The sequence below is a fragment of the Cavia porcellus genome, unplaced genomic scaffold (genome assembly GCF_034190915.1).
Source record: "Cavia porcellus strain 051 isolate PalLab524CR breed Dunkin Hartley unplaced genomic scaffold, mCavPor4.1 scaffold_18, whole genome shotgun sequence".
NCBI classification, from domain to species: Eukaryota; Metazoa; Chordata; class Mammalia; order Rodentia; family Caviidae; genus Cavia; species Cavia porcellus.
This window is the reverse complement of record NW_026947501.1, coordinates 11,525,183-11,545,129: the sequence shown is the minus strand read 5'-3', so window position 1 is coordinate 11,545,129 and position 19,947 is coordinate 11,525,183.

Genomic DNA, 19,947 nt, shown 5'->3' with positions numbered 1-19,947 from the left:
CAACCCCCCATTCCGCATCAGAACCCAAGTTCTAGTATTGGATTTGACTCCAGACCCAAACAGCTCCTTCAAGAACCTTTCATTGCTGTAAATGTGTAACTAAAGCAAAACTACAGTTTCATCTGTGTGTGCTAGGAACCACTTCTATACACTGCGTCACTGGGTCACAGGCAAATATATTTTTTTATCATTAGGCTTAAAATAGAACACCTACTTCTTCCTAAATTTTTTTATTATGTTTGGGTTTTAGTGGGTTTTTTAAAAATAAAATTCTCAGCACTCATTTCATTATTGAAAAGACATTTCTATCATGAAAAGTAGAAACACAAATCAGGAAAATAAAAGGCCACCTTGCCCATGAACACACACAGCCATTGAAAGACAGAACATTACCGTGGAATGCCATGGTGATCCATTATGGCAGCCCACAGATATGAATGCAATCCCATTCCATATACCCTAGAGCACTCTCCTATGCTTAACACAAGAAAGCCATTAGGAATATGACCTCTGTGAAGTCCTGGGTTCACAGACCACCAGCCTCTCTTGGCCTCTGAGGAGAAGGACGCAACCCTCCCCGCACAGCCCCTATTGCTGGCAGCTGTGCGGGTCCTCACATCCTGGTGAGGCTGAGTTCCGTGTCCTCTCCAGGCTCCTGAATGCAGCCAGCGAGGTATTGTTTCCCTGATGTTGTACGTTCCCTGACTCCCCACTTTCCAGCAACTTTTGCCTTTGCTGGTTAAGCATTTAACAAGTAGATGCTCATTTACCTGGAGGGTGTTGAACATCTTATTATTCTTCTTTTATGGATAGATAACATATGGTTCTAAAAAGTTAAGATGCTCTCCATAGGGACTGAGGAATGGTCCATGATAGTATAGTGTTTTGAGTCCCAGAACAGGGTAGAAACAGTATGAAATGAACGTTCTCCCTCAGCAACAATGAGGCTGCCTGAATAGATTTTCTTCAGTGTTACAAACTGAACACTCTTGGTCCCATGTCAACTCTGGACATTTACTAAGTCCCTGTTAGTCCTGTACTAGATGCCTATAAGACAAGTATAAAGAAATGTAGATTCAGCTCTCAAGACAACAGTCTACAATTTATTTCTTCCTGCATGTCATGGAGAATCTTGTATAATTTTCATGCCATATGCCAGAGATCCAGACCAGCAGGTGTGATGTAAGTGCCTCCGGCAGGCGATAAAAGATAACCACTGAGAATAAAACAAATTCAGTGAGAAGGGCTCTCTGGGAACCTTCACAAGTGCTAATCTACATGAAAGGACACGTTTTACACAGATCTTTCTGTGGGGCTCATAGTTACTGAGATACATGATTTTTTCCACTGTGAACATACCTGAAAAACTTTGGCATATTTTTCATTATAAAATTTCCAATAAAAAAAAACTAAATTACCTAGGGAAATTAAAGGAAGTAGAAAATCACTGATCTGAGTGGCAGTTACATTCCTAGCCTGACTACCAAGCAAATAAATGTCTGGGGGGGGGGCCAAGTCAGTTCACCAATCTGGACCCCAGTTTTCTCATCTCAAAAACAAGTCAGTTGAACCAAGTCAGTAGTAACTGCTCTGTGCGGGTGCAGTTCTCGGGGCTCTGTGAATATTAACTCACTTCATCCTCATGACTAGATGAGATCAAGAACATTTCAACCTCATTTTAAAAAAGGAAGTTGAGGCACAGAGAGATTTAGTACGGCCTTGCTCCAAGCCCTGTAACTTGCAAGCAGCAGAGATGCCATTTGGACCAGCTGAATCTATGGCCAGCATCTTGCTTAGGATGTGCTGCCTTTTAGCAGGTGAGTTTAGCACACGTCAGAATCCCTTCAGTGCTGTATTCCATGGGTCTATGAATTTAACATTTCTGCTCCATGCTCAGATTATGTATTGTAGACCAATGGAACAAACAGGTGATATGAGAGATCCTGTAATTTTTGAATCAAAATTATACCTCATACTAACCCCAACAAATAAAAATTTTCAAAATACTTGTATAGGGGTGATTGCTTTAGATTCTAACCAGATCTTGGGTGTACCAAGGTGGGAAGAGCAGCACACACCAAACCAGGAAAATGAATCCCAGAGAAGCTGGAACATGATTGTATTAACCAATAAAACAGCAAGATCAGATGCCTCCGGATGGTGTCCTTGTCCATCCAACCTGCAGCATGCATGCACATACATCATCAAAGATGTCCTCTGGGGTTCAGTAGAGACCTACCGATCTTAGCAGTGACACAGAGAAGTCCTGCCCTCTGAGGCTCCCCTGCCTGCCCCTCCAGTACAGTGTCTCACATGAGAGACCCCAGGATGTCTGTCCTGCTATCAAGAGTTAGCTCACTCAGCTCTTCAAATTCAGATGCGTGCACAAGGGGTCAGTGCAGAACGGGTTTGGGGACTTTTAAACGTGAATCTAACCTCAAGCCTCTGCTAGCTCTCCTCTTTCCCCTCCTCTGCTCTTGGGAGGAGTCTTCCACCTCCACTGGAGGAAACCACTCTCTCGGACATCACCCATGATGTTCTATTCTGAGAAGCAGTTGCTTGTTCTGTGACCCACCTGGTCCTTTCCCAGCCCCGTGCTGTGCACCTGTCCTTGATTCCCTCCTGAGCACATTTCCCAGCATCCTGCTTTCACGTTCTAGGTTGGCTCCTGGCCGGGCTCACATGTGACTTGCTCCTGGAGCATTTGGCTCCCTGCAATCAGACTTGATTCCTTTTGTTTTACGGCCCACTGTGCTTTTCAGGTCTCCCTCACCACGTACTAGAGCGCTGCTTTTTACCATCATTGCATTTGTTCTTTCCTGCTTCCCGTTAGCTTCTTCACAGTTAGGCTGGGTGGTACCCTTGCCAGAGCCAAGAGTAGTGCCTGGCCTGGTAAGGAGCTTCTTGACTTTAATCTTCTAGCTTTCTGTTCGAGGGATTCACTCCGTGAAAATACAGGGCAAAGGAAAGGGATTGTTAGACTCTAGTTTCTTTCCAAAATTTTACCAGTTGTAGAGTGATGATTCTTTTTTCAAATCAATGAATTCCTGACTGATAGCTCTTAGCATAGAAGTGAAAACATGCTTTTGGTAACTGCCATGTAACCTGTCTCTGAAGAGGTTTCTGAGTGTGAAAGTGCCAAGTGCAGACTCTGCTAATTGGATCTTTAGCTGCTCCAGGTCCTCGATGCACAAATGCTGTTTTACCACAGAAAGGGAGAGCCAAGCACAGTGTAAATGACAAGGCTGTCGCTGAAAAGCATCTTTGCTCTACCAAGCACTCGGTTTTCACTTAAACTAGTCGTCCTTACCAAGAGAGATGCTGGGACCTAGAAAGATTAGCTGATGGAATTCTTCCTTTTCTCCTACATTTTGGCTTATTAGAGAAGAATGTTATTTGGAATTTTGACAGTAACAAAGAGTTGGAATTTAAACTCTTCTAGTGGAAGGAAAAATTCTTGTATTTTCTTCTGAAGACAGCGAAACCGCAAAACTGAAATCAGGCTATACTAGATAAGCACTAGGGCTTCGTAGATGAGGTTTTGTGAAGAGAACCTAAGGTGACACATCCTGATGCCCACATCCAAGAAAACTTGGACCACTTGAGGCTTAGTAGGCACCCGTGAGCAAATGGATGTCCAAGTTAGCTTAATGAAATCACCAGGTCCCTCTTCATCAGCCCAGAGCAGCGTTTCTCAATCTTTCAAACCTTATTACCCTCTTAAAGAGTTTTCAGATTTCTTTTACTGTATTGCTCCTCTTTCACGTTTTTTCTCCTTAACTTTATAATGCCACAGATACAACATATGCTGTTTATAACACGTGACTCTTTGGAGACCTACAGGCCTTTGTAATGCCTCAGATATTTTTGCCCCTCAAACAGATCTCCCGCTTCCACGAGGGTAACAGCCCTCTGTTAAGATGCATGCCAGTATAGACCTACCATGTGGGTGAAACGTAATGGGCCATTTCCTGGGCACTATGCAGAGTTCCTTTCCATTTTTTTTTTCCTCATTCTTTTACAGACTCCATAGAAGCCCTGATCTTTTAGGGCACAGAGCTAGAAGCCAAGGTAAGTGAGAGGCTGCTCTGTACAATGATACAACACAAGCATTTCAGGGTGGAGATGACGACAACCCCAGAGAAATGGGATGTTTCATCCGGATAGTATTCTCTACTAAAACAAAAAATCTTAGCCAAAGAGTAGCATTACCAGACTTCAGGAACTGGCTATTTTCCCTTTTACCAGCATCTGGGTACAAACTGGATTTTACTTCCATCTAGTTCGTTTTCCAGGACTATATTATATTTTCTAATACTATATTTTTCAATTTCTACACCTTCTTTTTGGTCTAAACATTTTATAAGTACAACACACACACACAAATACAGACATACTAATAATATTTTAATTATTAGCTCACTTTAGGCCTAAAATAAGAGTACTAACACTACATTAACATTTCCATTATCAATCAAAAAATTGCAGGTCAGCTCCCTGAATGATATGTTGCTCAGCATATTAAATCCTTGAACTCAGCAAAAATACATAAACACTTCTACTCCTGAAGTTATCCTTTAAGAGAGACAAGAGAAAGTGGAATGGGAAGGCAATCCATTTAGGTTGTTTTAAATGGAAGGAGAATAGATTGCTATTTTTTTCCTTTATATGGTATAGAAATTGAGTGTCGATGCTATCAAAGAAGTGGCAATGAGTAATTAATAATAAATTTCATAGCTTTGCTTCTGTGTGAGTACTTCAGCATCTGTTAGGGACACGTCATTTAGGAGAGAGCCCGCAGACATTTACCAACTGATAGCACTAAGCACGGTCAGGAACAGATTATTTTCTCACTTGTGCACCACAAGACTTGGTTTTTCTGTGGGAAGCTTATTCCAATTGTGTGTATCCACCACTACAGACACCACAAGTTTATTATTAATTTCTTCCTCTGCTATTGCCAATATTTTGAGGCCTCAAAAAGTGCTCCAGGTGAATCTCCTCCATAATAGTAACTTTCCTCACAAAAAGGGAAAGAAGGCAAAAGGGATGGAAAAAAATGTTTGGCTGACATTTGTGTGACTGTGTCTGTACGAGGGAAAGCAAACGAGGAACCGTAGCCTGAGTCCAACCGTGCCCACTAGCTTCTGCATTGACTCCTACGGCTCATTTCATACAATTAAGTTGCTGCAAAAGAAACTAGCTCTTTGGACTGCAAACAGGTAACTTGAAAGTGACTATTGTTGGGCTCTTTAGAAGAACAAGTTTTCGGGGAACATGAAATTTTTTTAATAAAAATGAAAACAAAACTTAAGACCCTTTCTTCCACAGCTTTAGAATTCAGGGATTAGGATTATTTCTTAAACTGTATGGTCCATGATTTTTTTTTACTCCTGGAAATGAAATTTAGAAATATAAACAACATAAATGTAATATAAACATTATTGGTAATGATATGATTGTACATAAGCCATCTGCTATTTTTCTTGAAAAGGAATATCAAGTTTTCTCTTGAAAAATCATCATAGATAGCCATAATAGAACAGATGACTGTTTCTTATAGCACTTATGCTGACTTATTTTTTTAATTTTAAAGAGAATAAGAACAAAGCAAATCAGAACAGAACAATGCAAGCAATACAGGACTTCACAATAAGACCATGGGATATAACAGAGGCTACCAAAATATGTCTTGTTTTCTTCAAAATAGTTGACCATACTTTCACACACAATCATATCAAACAACAAAATAGTATGAAACAACCAAAAGAATGAAATCGTTACAGGACTTCAAAACCAGATAACAGGAAATGGACAATGGTTACTATAATATTTTCTTCAAAAAAGCTTTCATACTGTCATACATAATAAAATTAAATACAACAGAATAGAACCAATCAAAACAAAAGAATAAAACCATGATAGTACTTCAAAACAAGATGATAGTGAGTCAGCAATGGCTACCACAATGTCTAAATAGCTGCCATCACACATAATAAAATCAAACAAAACAAAACAGACTAAAACCAATTATACAAATGAATGAAAGCATTATAAGACTTCAAAACAAGATAATAGGAAACCAACCATGATTGCTATAATAATACATCCCATTATGTTCAGAATAGCTGCCCATATCATCAGACAAAGTAAAATCTAACAAAACAAGACAGAACAAAGCCAAACCTAACAACATGGTGAAAGCAATACAAGAGTTCAAGACAAAATAATAAGAAATTAACAGTAGCTATCAATTTCCTTCCCAGCTGTTTTCTCCCCTATCACTTTTACAATAACTACGTTGCTTTTTTAGATCCCATTAACTTCTGTTTTTATGCCAGGGTTCACTGCTGTGAGTTCAAACTGTTTCACCCATGAACATGATCTCCAGTTGCATCCATTTACCTAAAAGAGTCTCTAGATTATTCTAATTATAGCTGGATAGCATTCCACTGTATGAAAATACCATGTCTTTCTTATTCATTCTGCAGTTGATGGACAAGCTACGCTTGCTTTTTTTCTGGTCTCCTGTCACATGGAGCAACTATTTTCTCTTCCTTGATTTTTCAGTCTATGAATTTCCTTTCCAATTGAATGTGTTTCCTTTACACAGTGTATTGATGGATCTTGTGTTTTTCTCCCTGTGTTTCTTTTTATTGCTGACCTGAGGCCACCTACATTAATGGTTACCACCAGCATACATTAGTTTGTCTCTGCCATGCTATCCTCTTGCTGTTGGCCCTCTACTCTTCCCCTTCATTCAGTTGCCTGTCTTGTTTGGAAATCTTCCTCTACTGCTATGTCTAGAAACTTGGTCATCTTTATCTCTCTCTACAATATCCTTTATCACTCTCTGTAGGGCTGGTTTGTTGGTCATGAATTCCTTCAGTTGTTCTTTATCATAGAAGTATCTTATTTTTCTACCAATTTTGAAAGAAAGTTTTTCAGGGTATATCAATCTGGATCGGAAGTTGTTTTCTTTCAGGATTTGAAACACTTCAGCCTCTTTTTGACTTGATGGTTTATGTTGACATGTCTGCCGTGATTCTGATTGGCTTTCCTTTATAGGCGATCTGTTTCTTTTCTCTAACAGCTTTTCATATTTTGTTCTTGTGCTAAATTTCTGGGATTTTGATTATTGTATGTCTGAGAATAGATTTACTTTGGTTTATGGGTAGTTGGAGTTCTATATGCTTCATTTATTTGTATGCCAAAGCCTTTTCCCATGTTTGGGGAGTTTTCTGCTAGTATTTCTGTTTTGTTTTATTTTGTTTTGTTTTGTTTTGTTTTGTTTTGTTTTGTTTTGTTTTGTTTTTGAACTGAGGATTGAACTCACAACCTCACACTTGCCAGGCAGGTGTTTGTGCCACTGAGCTAAATCCCTGGTTCTGCTAGTACTTCTGTAAATAGCATTTTAATTTCATTTGTGTTGACCCCTGTTTCTTCACTGATACCTTTCACTCTTAAGATTATGCATCTTTGCATCATTTTGCAACTATTAAATTGTTATTTCCCGTTTCCTTTTTTGTTTGTTTCTTTGTTGTACTTGGGATTGAACTCACAACCTTATGCTTGCCAGGCAGACGCTGTGCTGCTGAGCTATATTCCTGGCTTCCTTGTTATTTTTAAGAGATCTTTCCTTTCATGATCACTAGCTGCGATACTACCTTCAAGGCTTGAAAGTCTATCTTCAGTATCTTTTAAGCAGTTTTCCAGCTTTCAATTGACTGTGTAATTTCCTGGATAGCTCTTTGAGTTGTTTTCATGCACTGTAATCCCCTTTCCATACTGTTCATTCAAGGTTTCCGTTATTTTCCTATGCTCCTCTTTTTTATGTATGTCTTCTTTAGATATGCTGAGCAATTCCTTTATTATGTTTGTGATTTCTTCTTTTACCTGAGACATTATTTCTGATTTGACTGCTTTTACAATCTCATGAAGCTGTTTCCTTGCTTCATTTGCTATCCTCTTGGAGATTTCAGCTGAGTGACTTCCATGACTGCACCTCCCAGACTTGTTCTGTTGGGCAAGAGGTCTGAGATTGCCTTTTGCTCTTTCATCTTGACATTCTCCTGGGTGCCTCCCAGCCAGCTCACTGTGGGACCCCAGACACTTCCCTCCTTGGTTGCCCTTCCATGGTGTAGGGGATGGGACAGGCACCTGGGGTCCTCTGACCCCAGATTTACACAAACATAGCAGGGTGTGGAGCAAGCTTCTCCAGACCTGTGCAACTATGCTGGGGCTTCCCTAATGACCAGGTGTTCATGGATATGGGGCTGCTTCTCTCAGCCTGTGTGTCTACAATGGGACTCCTGTGATGGTGGCAGACTTGCCTGGTAACTGAAAGCTTCCTGACGGAACCAAGGGCCTCCAATGGTGGTCTAAAGGTGCACAGAGCTTACCTGGCTGTGTGTCCCTGATCCTACTGGCAGCCCACAGGAGGGAGTCTTCCAGTGGCACCATTTGGCAGGCAGAGTTGGATCTGTTTGATTCTCTCTGCCCACACTGGCTGCTTGCAGGAAGGAGCCTTCTGGTGGCAGCCCCCAGAGGTAGAGATGAATCTGCTGGCTCTCTCTGCCCATGCTTGACTCTGTCTTCTTAAGCAAGGAAGCATGTTTGAGCAATGGAACTATAGCAGAATTTTTATATGTTTAAATATTTAACATTACTATGCCAAAGATTTCTTGAAGAATATTAACATAAAATACAATATACTTAATGTATTATTGTTGGGTTGAGATATTACTTAAGGAGAATCAGATCTGAAAACATAAACACAGCAATACTAATTGCTTTAACCCATTCAATACTGTGTTTGTATCTAAATTTTTGGAAGATACTAGTATATACTGTAAAATATGTACTTCATTACATAAGAACTATTAAATATATTACATTTATTCAATATAAGCATACAAGAAGGCAAATACCTACCATATAACACTGAAACATAAAGTATAAAAGGTATTTCCTCTGCTATCAGAGAACTTAAAATCTATTAAGGATACTAAGATTTGCAAACAGCTATTCAAATTCTATTTTACAAAGGTTTTGAAACTTCAACCTATTATTGAATATATAGAGGTATTAAAAGTTTCATTTTTTAAAGACTATTGCTTGATTATAACTCAAACAGTATAGAAAACCCTAATAATATCCACTCCTAAAACATTATCTTTTTCTCTGTTATTACAAGGACTGAAATTCTACTATATTTTAGAAATTCATTCTTTCAGATTAAGCATTTCCCCTATTTCCTTTCAATACTAATCCACCACTACATTTTTCTTAGGCATATTTAATAGCTTAATTGCTGACATTTTTTCTGAGCCTCTTTTGATTTTTGTTTTGAGACAAGACCTTGTCTAGTTACCCAGGCTAGCTTAGAAGTTGTAATCCTCTTGCCCAGGCTCACAAGTAGAGGAGATTACAGGCATGTTTCACCTTGCCAGACTAATGTTGCACTTATAATATTGGAATCATGTTAGTAAATTACTGCAACAGCTGCTTTTTATTATTTTGCAGTAATCTTGTTTAAGAATTGCCTATACATGAGTTAATAATTTATCAGACCACTATCATGAGAAATAGGATCCTATCTCTTGAAGGCACGAGGAAATTTTTTTAAAAGATTACTGAAAAATGACCATTACACAAAAATAAGGGAAATCACATAAAATAAACTCACAGCTGTCATTATATGTTAAAACTAGGCATGTGCAAAGAGTTAATATTATCAAGAAAATCAGGAATGAAAGTGGTGATAAAGTGGCCTTCTCAGTCACCGCCCCCCCCCCACTCCTCAAAATCAATCATGGTCAATTGTCATATTGAAGTAAGATGATGGTGGTAAAGGGAAAGAAAAAAAAGAGATGTTTCCCATAAATTCTGTGTTATTGATGACCAACCACACAGAGGTTAATGTTCACAACAGAAATGAACCTTCATAAACTCATGTATTAAAATTCTGTTCCATTCTAAAGTAAAAAGTAACTTTTGTTAACATTTTATGCCTTGATCATAGGCAAAGCCACATGAGATTATTGACCAAGTCCAGAGCAAAATGCAAGATACTGAAATCATAACATACTTATGGGAAATTCAAACACATTGTTATTCACTAATAGACATTAAAGGCTATTATAAAAGAGGACTTCAGATAACTTATTTCAACTGACATCAAGCATAAATATGACTTGATTAAATGACCATTAACTTACCTTTCTAACCAGGTAATAAGCCACTCTACGACTTAAAGTACACGCTTTAGTTTCTATTTTATATATTGTACAGTATTATAGGTACTTAATATATGTTATAACATATAAATATCTTGCTGATTTTATTTTTTCTTTTTGTGAATTTAATTCTACAAAATTTGATCATATATAAAGATTCATGCATTCAAACCAAAAATCAGATTACAGAGCTGACCTTTAGCCACAAAAAAATTACCTACCCCTTTATAATTATACTTTGTCCCTAACATTCTTCAATTGGTCTTGTTTGCATCTCTATAATTTTGTTCATTTGAAAATGTTCTGTAAGTAGGATTGTCGATGTTGCTCCTGGCCGGCAGGAAAGACACACGACAAGGTCTGGCGGTGGTCAGGCTTTTCTTTATTCTCTCCTTATACAGTCTGCCCCGAAGCCTCTACCGGTCCGCTCTCCGCGGCTCCTTCCGTGCTTCAGTCTGCCCCGAAGCCTCTACCGGTCCGCTCCCCGCGGCTCCTTTTGTGCTTCAGTCTCCCCCGAAGCCTCTACCGGTCTGCTCCCCGCGGCTCCTTTTGTGCTTCTCTCTCTCTCGGGGGTGGAGGCACTGGCTATATATAGGATTAATAGCTAGGCAGACTACCCTGTGAGGCGGGAACTTAGTGGGGTGATAAGAAACAGGTGCCACACAGGCGGGCTCGATGAGAGGGGTAATCTAGCTCAGGCTTTTGTACTTTCCCACAGGCCTCGCAATCACCGCGTCTGATGACTTGACAGTGCCACGGCTCCCAACATCTCCCCCTATTTTATTTTAAATGATGGCTACGCGCATCGCAGCCCGTCCTGGATAGAGTGCAGAGGCCTATGCCCCGAACTGAGGCCCACCGTAGGCCCTTAGCATAGATCCTGGTCGGCCGTCCCAGGGTCCACCAAGGCCCTGAGGCCCTCGTCCTTTTTTCTAGGGCCAGGAATGAACCGGATGGAACCTGGTTGCACATAGGCATGCACTCATTTCTCTTCACGAATCCCCTCGGAGAGAAATTTATCTAACAATCCAGCGGCTTTCGAGCGGAATGGGGTAGGGCCTGGCTTAGGTTGAGTCGTGCTGGGGAGGCACGCTCTTACCCGTCATTGACTCACCCACCCTGCTACATGTTGTTGTCTAGGGAGGAGAATGTGGGAAGCCTGTCACTTTTAAACGCGGTCGTAGGCCATGCGAGCGAGCCATGCGTATACAAGGGTAGCACATAGGGGAGCAAGCCGTTCCAGGCCCCCAAAAAGGGATTGTCCTGCAGTTCTTTTAGGGCTCATCTTGTTGTTGGGTCTGCGGTTGGCCTCTGGTGGAACAGGCCTGATCTTCAGTCGAGGGACTTGTCGCGTCAACCTCTCTGGGACCCACATTGGTTCTCGTCCCGATTCCTGCGGAAAGACACAAACCGCGCCTCGGCTTCCTCTTTTGTATCTCTGCCCTCCTTGACGGACCCTTCTCGGGAGCTTCCTCACTGTGCCTGTTCAAACACCTCGCGTACTTCTACAAGTTCTTGAGAGCTCCCCCCGTAACTACCCTCACTCTTTAGGCACGCGTGTATCATTTCCCACAATGGACGAGCAGAGACTGAAGCTCTACCCTCCCGTTCTGCTAGGGAAAGGTCTCTGCCCAACTTTTCCCAGGAGGGCAGGTTTACATGCCCTGTAGGCAGAAACCAGGGAGCAAAGCTGTCAATCTCTGCAAGGAAATTTTCTAAAGTCTTACGCCCCACCTTGAGGTCCTTGGACTTTAGGAGTCTCCGAAGGACCAACACCAAGGCTGTGTATCTTTACTTGGCATGTTTCCCATTTTTAATATATCTTCTGTTATTTTTACTTCTATGTTTATGTTTTACACTCTTTTATTACCTTAAGTTCTGGTGTTATGTTTCATACTCACCGCGTGAGGCCCAAGAAACCCGCCACTTACGCGTGAGGTTGAGAGGAGTCTACAAACCCTGTAGGTGCGCGCCACCCAGGGCCCAGGCTTATCCTCTACTCACCTGTCCTGCAGCTGCAGCACTGTGTAGGAGAATGCAGTCCACCGCCGCGTCTCGGGGTTGATCAATCCCCGTGCGGGCCACCAAATGTCGATGTCGCTCCTGGCCGGCAGGAAAGACACACGACAAGGTCTGGCGGTGGTCAGGCTTTTCTTTATTCTCTCCTTATACAGTCTGCCCCGAAGCCTCTACCGGTCCGCTCTCCGCGGCTTCTTCCGTGCTTCAGTCTGCCCCGAAGCCTCTACCGGTCCGCTCCCCGCGGCTCCTTTTGTGCTTCAGTCTCCCCCGAAGCCTCTACCGGTCTGCTCCCCGCGGCTCCTTTTGTGCTTCTCTCTCTCTCGGGGGTGGAGGCACTGGCTATATATAGGATTAATAGCTAGGCAGACTACCCTGTGAGGCGGGAACTTAGTGGGGTGATAAGAAACAGGTGCCACACAGGCGGGCTCGATGAGAGGGGTAATCTAGCTCAGGCTTTTGTACTTTCCCACAGGCCTCGCAATCACCGCGTCTGATGACTTGACAGTGCCACGGCTCCCAACATAGGATCACAGTATATAAAATAGAATCTGTAAGGATATCTGTTTATTTTTAAAGCTACATCTATATTTAAATATATGGCAAGTTACATATACTCTTATACACATGTTTACTTGACATAATCTTGCCTTAATTATTATATGTGTTTTTAAGCTCAATTTGATTCACTCTCCAAGACATTAGAGACAAGTAAATGTGCTAGAATTCCAACTGTAGGGAGACATTTGTTCCCTGAGGACAACATTGCTCTATGCATTTCAATAGTTTTGGGGGCTGGATTCTATCATGGAAATTACTAGTATTAGAGTATTCAGAGTAAACCTCTGCAGCATGGAGCTCTGTCTTTAGGAGGCAACATAGGAGAACAGACACCACAGGAAGGGAAATGTCATGCCATTCAGGGACCGCATCCACTCTGCCTTCTCCCTGGTTCTCTAGCAACAGAGACACCCAGGAGGGGTTCTATTGGACAGGAGGGTAGATAAGAGCTAATAGCTTCTAACCAGGTCATAAATTAACCTGTTTTTTAAAAACCCGAAGAAAAACGCTTTCCAAAGGAATAATGAACACAAATCTAAAAATAACTCTTGTTTAATTAACAGCACAGTCCACAGTCACTCTAATTAAAACTGTTGGGCCAGACTGATGAGTATTGGCTCCATATCTTTCACAAGCGTTAAAAATTCAATGAAGTCATTTGAACATTATGTGGAATAACATGTAGGTGACTGTGGAGAAAGTACCCAAGGAGGGAATTAATTTCATGTTAAACAAGAAAGAAGCAATAGACTAGATGTCAAGCTGTGCTAAAGTTCAGGATAAGACAGGCAAAAACCAAGAAGGGGAGCTGGAGAGGCGACAGGGAGGTCACCATCTCCAGCCAAGCTCGCTAGCTGGACTGTGAAGGCGGAAAGGCACCGTCTATACAGAAATATTCAATTCTGCCTTTGGGAGACTAAGCCCAGCCCAGTGCGGAGGAAGAGTAGGAGGCCATCCTAAAAGGAGGGATTTCAGGATGTTACTCTAACAACCAATGAAGTTTACTGATACTTGTTATGTGGCAGGAATTGTCAATACTTACTGTCTCATGTAACATGACAAACCATCTTACACTGAAAACTGAAGCTTGGAAAAATTACTTGCTCAAGGCCCTATAATAGAAAAGCCAGAAAATGAGTCTAGGCAGATTGGAACACTAACCAGGGACAATACCTACTTCAAAAGACAGGGTGACAGTCCAAGATCCCAAAATCTAGCTGGGTGCCTAATAAATATTTTTCCTAAGTCTATCCAAAAGTCTACGTTACACCCTAAAGAAGGTACTAGTGAAATTTATTCAATTGAAGTAAGGTTTTGTGTCTCTAGGGGTCCTCTGAAAACCCAATAAACAAAAATATAAGCAGAACATATTATACACACTGTGTCCCTGAAGATTTCTACCAGACATGCAGATGGAAAAATGGAACGGTAGACTGGTATACTCTAAGCAGTTCTATTCTCAGAAAGCTAAAATATTAAAAATATACTTCTCTTTATAGATAATAATATGTTTCCTATGGTTAACACATGGGCTTTAAGCCCATGTGGCTTAACACATGGGCTTTTAAGTTTAAATCTGGATAAATTCCTGAGTGAGACTAGTAAGTATTGTTTATATCTTATAGCATCATCATTTTTATAAAATTTTAAATAAAAAAGCAAAAGGTAGATAAAAACTCTTATATTCCCCAAATACTGATATAGGAAAAGACAATAGGATCCCCAAATCTAAACTGTCAGGCAGCACCACTGTGCATCACCTTGAATGTTTATTTACCATCTTAATGTAAGTGGAAAAGGCAGTTCATATATATTAATGCTTAGTACGTGAGAAATGAGGGAAAGTCATGCATTGCATTAAGCTACTCCATCAATCACTATTTTTTAGGTTTCAGATTTGTTAGATCACAAAAATAAATGACTATGGGACCCATACACACATGTCAATAATCTGACATACCAGGTATGAGAGAACTGTAGTGTCTTAGTTACTTTTTACTTGTTGCTGAGACAAAATACCTGAAACTCAAGTTGGGAAAGGAAAGGTTTATTTCTTACAGTTTTTAGAGGTTTCAGCTCACACTCAGTTGGCTCCAAGGCAGGTGGGCATGGCTGGGCCACAGTTCACGGCGGCTGCAAACAGCAAGCAGGAACCAGCAAAGAGCAAGACACACCTTCTTCCTGCCATTACATCACATCCTGGCTCCACCCCTTTGTGGGTGGAGCACTGACACCATCAATCCAAGCACTAGACAATGAACCAATCACAAATACACAGTGCAAACCCATGAGGCCTGGGGGCCACAGACATAAACCGTGACATGTAGCAACCTGGGGTAACACATAAGTGTCCAAAAGGATATTTGCTGTTTGCCTGGTGATTGCCATGGAGGAAGGTAGGTTCAAAAATACACAGAAGTTTTGGGCTTAATATAAAATTTCTGGTTTTTAAAACTAAGCATATATTTTTAAAAGTTCATCACTGCTCTGAGTAAATTTTGATAAGTTGAAAACAAAGAAAAACGAGGTGGGTACCAGAGACCCAGGAGTGAAGGTGAGACCCTCCCACACGGCCTCTCTATCGTTGGGCAGAGAAGGAAGAAGACCTAGAAAGTGAAATGACAGAGCAAAGAGGCTTTTACCTTCTTCACACTATGCTTATTCTTAGTAATAGCTAGGGGTGTGGAAAGGAGAGGAGAAGCAGGTCGGAAAGGCCTGAGATGTCTGCATGTTCACTGAGAGGAAAAGGCAAATCACTGTGATAAGCATCTTATTTTCACTGTTCTTGAGTGTGAACTTATAACAACCATAACAACTGCTGTCTCCAGTAATCACTGCATCAGCCCTGTGCCATAGCTTACAGAAATGCTCACTCACTCCATGACAACGACAAAATCAAGTAGCTATGTTCTCCCACTCTACACATAGGAAAACCGGGGGTTGCAGACAGCCTAAGGTCCTAAAAGTAAAAGGCACCAGAGCAGGCATTGAACCCATGGCTGTCTGACTCTAGTGGTTGAGGGGGAAACTCAGTTTGGTAATAAAACAATACCTCTGAATTAGGCGCAGCTTTAATAAAGGTATGCTGATCACAATTAGGATGTTTAACTCCATAGTTTAACTAATATTAATGCATCAGGTATATCTCATTTTGATTTCAGTAAGTGTTGGAAGGCATTGTATCAGCTGCCGTGAGGTGACCCACACGAGCCTGCGTGTGAACTGACTCACACATGCTAAGCTGCTGCACGGGAAGGAAGCTCCCACCGGCCAGCACCTCCACGCTGCACATGACTGTAATTCCTAGCTGTGCTGCTAACTTAGGGCGTGTATTCTTCGATTCCACCTTTTGAAATTCTGGGGTATTGTTCTATTCAATAGCCTCAGTAGTTTCTAAGAGTTGGTGTATTCAGACTGAACTTTGTGAAGAAGCCCGAAGACACCGCCCTTCCCTGGGCAGCCGTCTTTCCCAGGCTGAGCAATGTGCAGCCACAGATCTTCACCCCCAGGCCCTTGTGCAGCTCCACCAAAGCAAGGTCTAAAACTGGGCCCACGTTGTCTCCAAAAGTGGACTTTTTTTTTTTTCAACAAAGCCTACTTTATTATTCCTTATCCTTGTTATTGCTAGCTGCAGCCACTTGCCCAATCTATAAACCTAGGAGTTATTTTGCTGCTTTGCTCATCCTCACATCTCCCAGCTTGTCACATGCAGTCCATTCTAAACCACAGAACCCGCCCATGGCAAAATGAACTGGCCTAACTAAAAGCTAAAGAGCTGAAGAGGGGGACAAAAAGCCTCCTGGCCACTTGGCCACATCCAAAGAGCTCATTCAGTATGGCCCACAGAACAGCGGAAAGGCAGCCGCTTAGCATAAGGATAGCTCTCACCTGCCTCCCAGCTACTGTAAGGAGTGGTGCAGTAGAACCCTGAATGTGTCTGCCCGCGGGTGTTTGTCAGGGTCTGTGGACCAAATCACAGCCTGCAGACTACCAAAATGGAAGAAAAAGAAATGCTGTCAAAGGAGACATTAACAAAACATAAAAATAGCAAGGAGAGTAGCAGTCAGAATTTAACTCCCATCCACAAACAGGATCTGAATCTATGTCACAAGGCTATCTATGCATGATTCATCTCCACAAGTCAAACTTGGAGGCAAAAGGGGAAAAAAGACATTTGACAAGAAAAATGCTTGCAACCCATTTACTTTTGCATAAAGAAAATACATTTGCCAAGGATTTGACCTAAAAGCATTAAGGTAACTCATGTACTGCTCTAATCAATTAGGCCTTCCTGCATCAGCACTTTTACCTTAGAAACAACTAGAGCCATCATATTCTCAAATTTAAAAGAAAATATTCCCCCAGATGGCTTTTTGCACATTTGTTTTTATTATATTTTTAGGAAAAAACCAATAATTTTGAAAACAGATTTGAGGCTCTCTGCAATTGAAAATGATGAATTGTCATAAATGCATCCCCATTTGAAAGGAGGAAGAATTAAATGTTACTTTGTGTTTGTCTTGGAGCTTCCCCTGTTTTTAAAATCTTAAAATGTGTATTTCTACATGTGAGCAATGTCATTTAGAATTATTCACATCTAAAACTTCAACACTGTACTAGTGCTATCTGGATTTATCAAAATTATAATTGCTTGTCAGACTTTTGGCTAAGATTAAGTGAAAAATCATAAAAGTGTATATTTTATAGCTACAATGAGTTTAGAATTAATCTCTTTCATCCTGTGGAAATGCATCAAACTTTATAGTAGGATCTTCATTCCTAATTATAAGCCAATTAATTATTTATTGAGCATTTTCTATATTCCAGGCACTGTGTTCTCCACATACCTTATCTTATTTGACCATCACCAAACCCTTTGAGATCACTAGAGTTAAAGCCTGTTTCATAGATCATAAATCTGGGAATTCAGTTAATAAGCATTTCATTTGATTACTTTGGTAGATATAAAAATTAAAAGGCAATGAAATACATACTTTGCTACAAAATATTCAAAGAACAGCCTTAGTTCTCCACTTAGATAAAGTGACTAGTTTTGAGTTTTCATCTCTTGAACTCTGAGAAAACACTATCATTTTTCAAAATGTTAATATTTAAGTATTTTTATGAAATATCAATTATATCAGTAAGGCACTCTTCAGCATCTACTTCATTGTTCATTAACTTTTTCAGAATATAAAAGTATAAATTTATTAATGTTTAAGGGTCTTCTGTGTACCACATATTGAGTTAAACTTTCAAATTACTTCTTCACAACACTACTGGTTAATGCATTTCAAATTTTATAGGTGTAAAGGTAGTGACTGGGATTTCCAGGTATATTTTCTAATTCCTGTAGGAAACAAAGAACTAAGGACACCAGCTAACTAGCTGGCCACTATAGGGAAAACTATTTTCTAACAAAAATATATTGAAACAAAGAGCCCACATTCAGATAGCTCAGTGGGTGGAGATATATAGAATGCTGTCACGGCTCCAGGTTTCTTTGGGAAATCCTGACATGAACCGCATGAGATGTGAATCTTAAAAGCTGGTAGCCCAATATTCTTGCTTTCTGCACCACAGTCATCCTCTCCTCCTATTTCCAGCCAGATTATAATTCAGAGGCATAGAAATGAGCCAAAATTGAGAGCAAGGGAAAAGAAAAAAATCACACTATCAGCAATACTCACAATTCCATTGCTTTTAAATCTATTAGTATACCAGATACAATTGTCATAAACTTATAACTTAAACCAGTGGTGTAAAACTTGTCAGAGGACCTACCCTGCGGATAGTTCGTGGCAACCGATTTCAGGATTCTGCAATTCTAATAGCAATAAAAGCAGCTATTCACAAATGAAGGTGCTTACTAGTATCTTCTCATTCTAAATCCTTGGAATTGATCTCCCAGTTTCAAAAAGTGTCCCTGAACCCCAAATACCAGGTGAACTATACAATGTAAATCAATAGATTTTTCAAGTGCAATAATTGTTTCTCTCTGGGCGATTCCCATTAGTCCCAGAAGGAAGAGGACTTTGATTGACCTGGCAGCAGCTGTGGGTAAACTGTGTGCGCTGCTGACCTTATCAGAAGAAAGCCAGCCCTTGAAAATCACAAGGGAACATGCTGGGCTTGTGCATATCGGCTATGGGAAACCAAACAGCCGGCTGGTCAAGTATGTGTTTTCCTTACAAATCAACCAAATAAAAAAGTGCAGAACACAGAAGGGAAAGAAGAAAAAAATGGAAGTGTGACTTGACAGTGCTTATTTATCTTTTTAAAAATGTGAAATGATGATATGCATGGAAACAAGAAGACAAGTATGTTGTGAGCATTTGAGAATCTTTGATGCTTGAATCAGAAGATTTTCTAGAGTCTGACAAGCACGGGGTCGTTAATCAATCCCCTGTACCAAAAAAAAGATTTTTTTCTACATAAAATCCTGGGGATCCAGTCGCTTAAGTTTCTGGGCACAAAGAAGTTTACTCTGTCCCCTTTGAGTACCATATTTCCAGTCTGTCTAGGGATTCTATGGCTAAATAAGATGGCAGGAAGAAGGTGTAAAACCAACCAAACTTATTTCTCATGGATAATGCCAATCCCAAGAACTCTTTAAAATTAGGACAGGAAAGTAGGAGGAGGAGGAATGAAGGGGGAGCTCTGGACACAAAGAGACATCCTCGCTGTGACATGGGATGAGGGTTTAGTTCCGCTGATATCACCTGCTGGCACGAAGGAAGATCTGCCTGAAGTAGGGAGCTTCCCATCCTCTGCCATGAGTTGGATCAAGAAACTGAGTATGGTTTTTACCATAGAAGAATCACAGGCACTGTCCCAGAGTATTTCTAGGAAAGCATCAAATGTTTACAAACCACAGCAATGAAAATCATGAGGCATGATATGGCAGTCACTGTTTTAAATTATACCCAAAGTATAGCAAAACCAGGGCACTACTGGGCAAAGGGAACAGATGCAGGGACATGAAAATAAGCCCCGATTTGATTGAGTAGAAGAATCAAAGGAATCCAGGGATATTGCTGAAGACCCATAGCATGAATCATCAACATCCATGCCTCTCATAAATGTCTCTGAGATTGGTTAAAGGCACAGAATAATGTTCATTTCTTTGTTC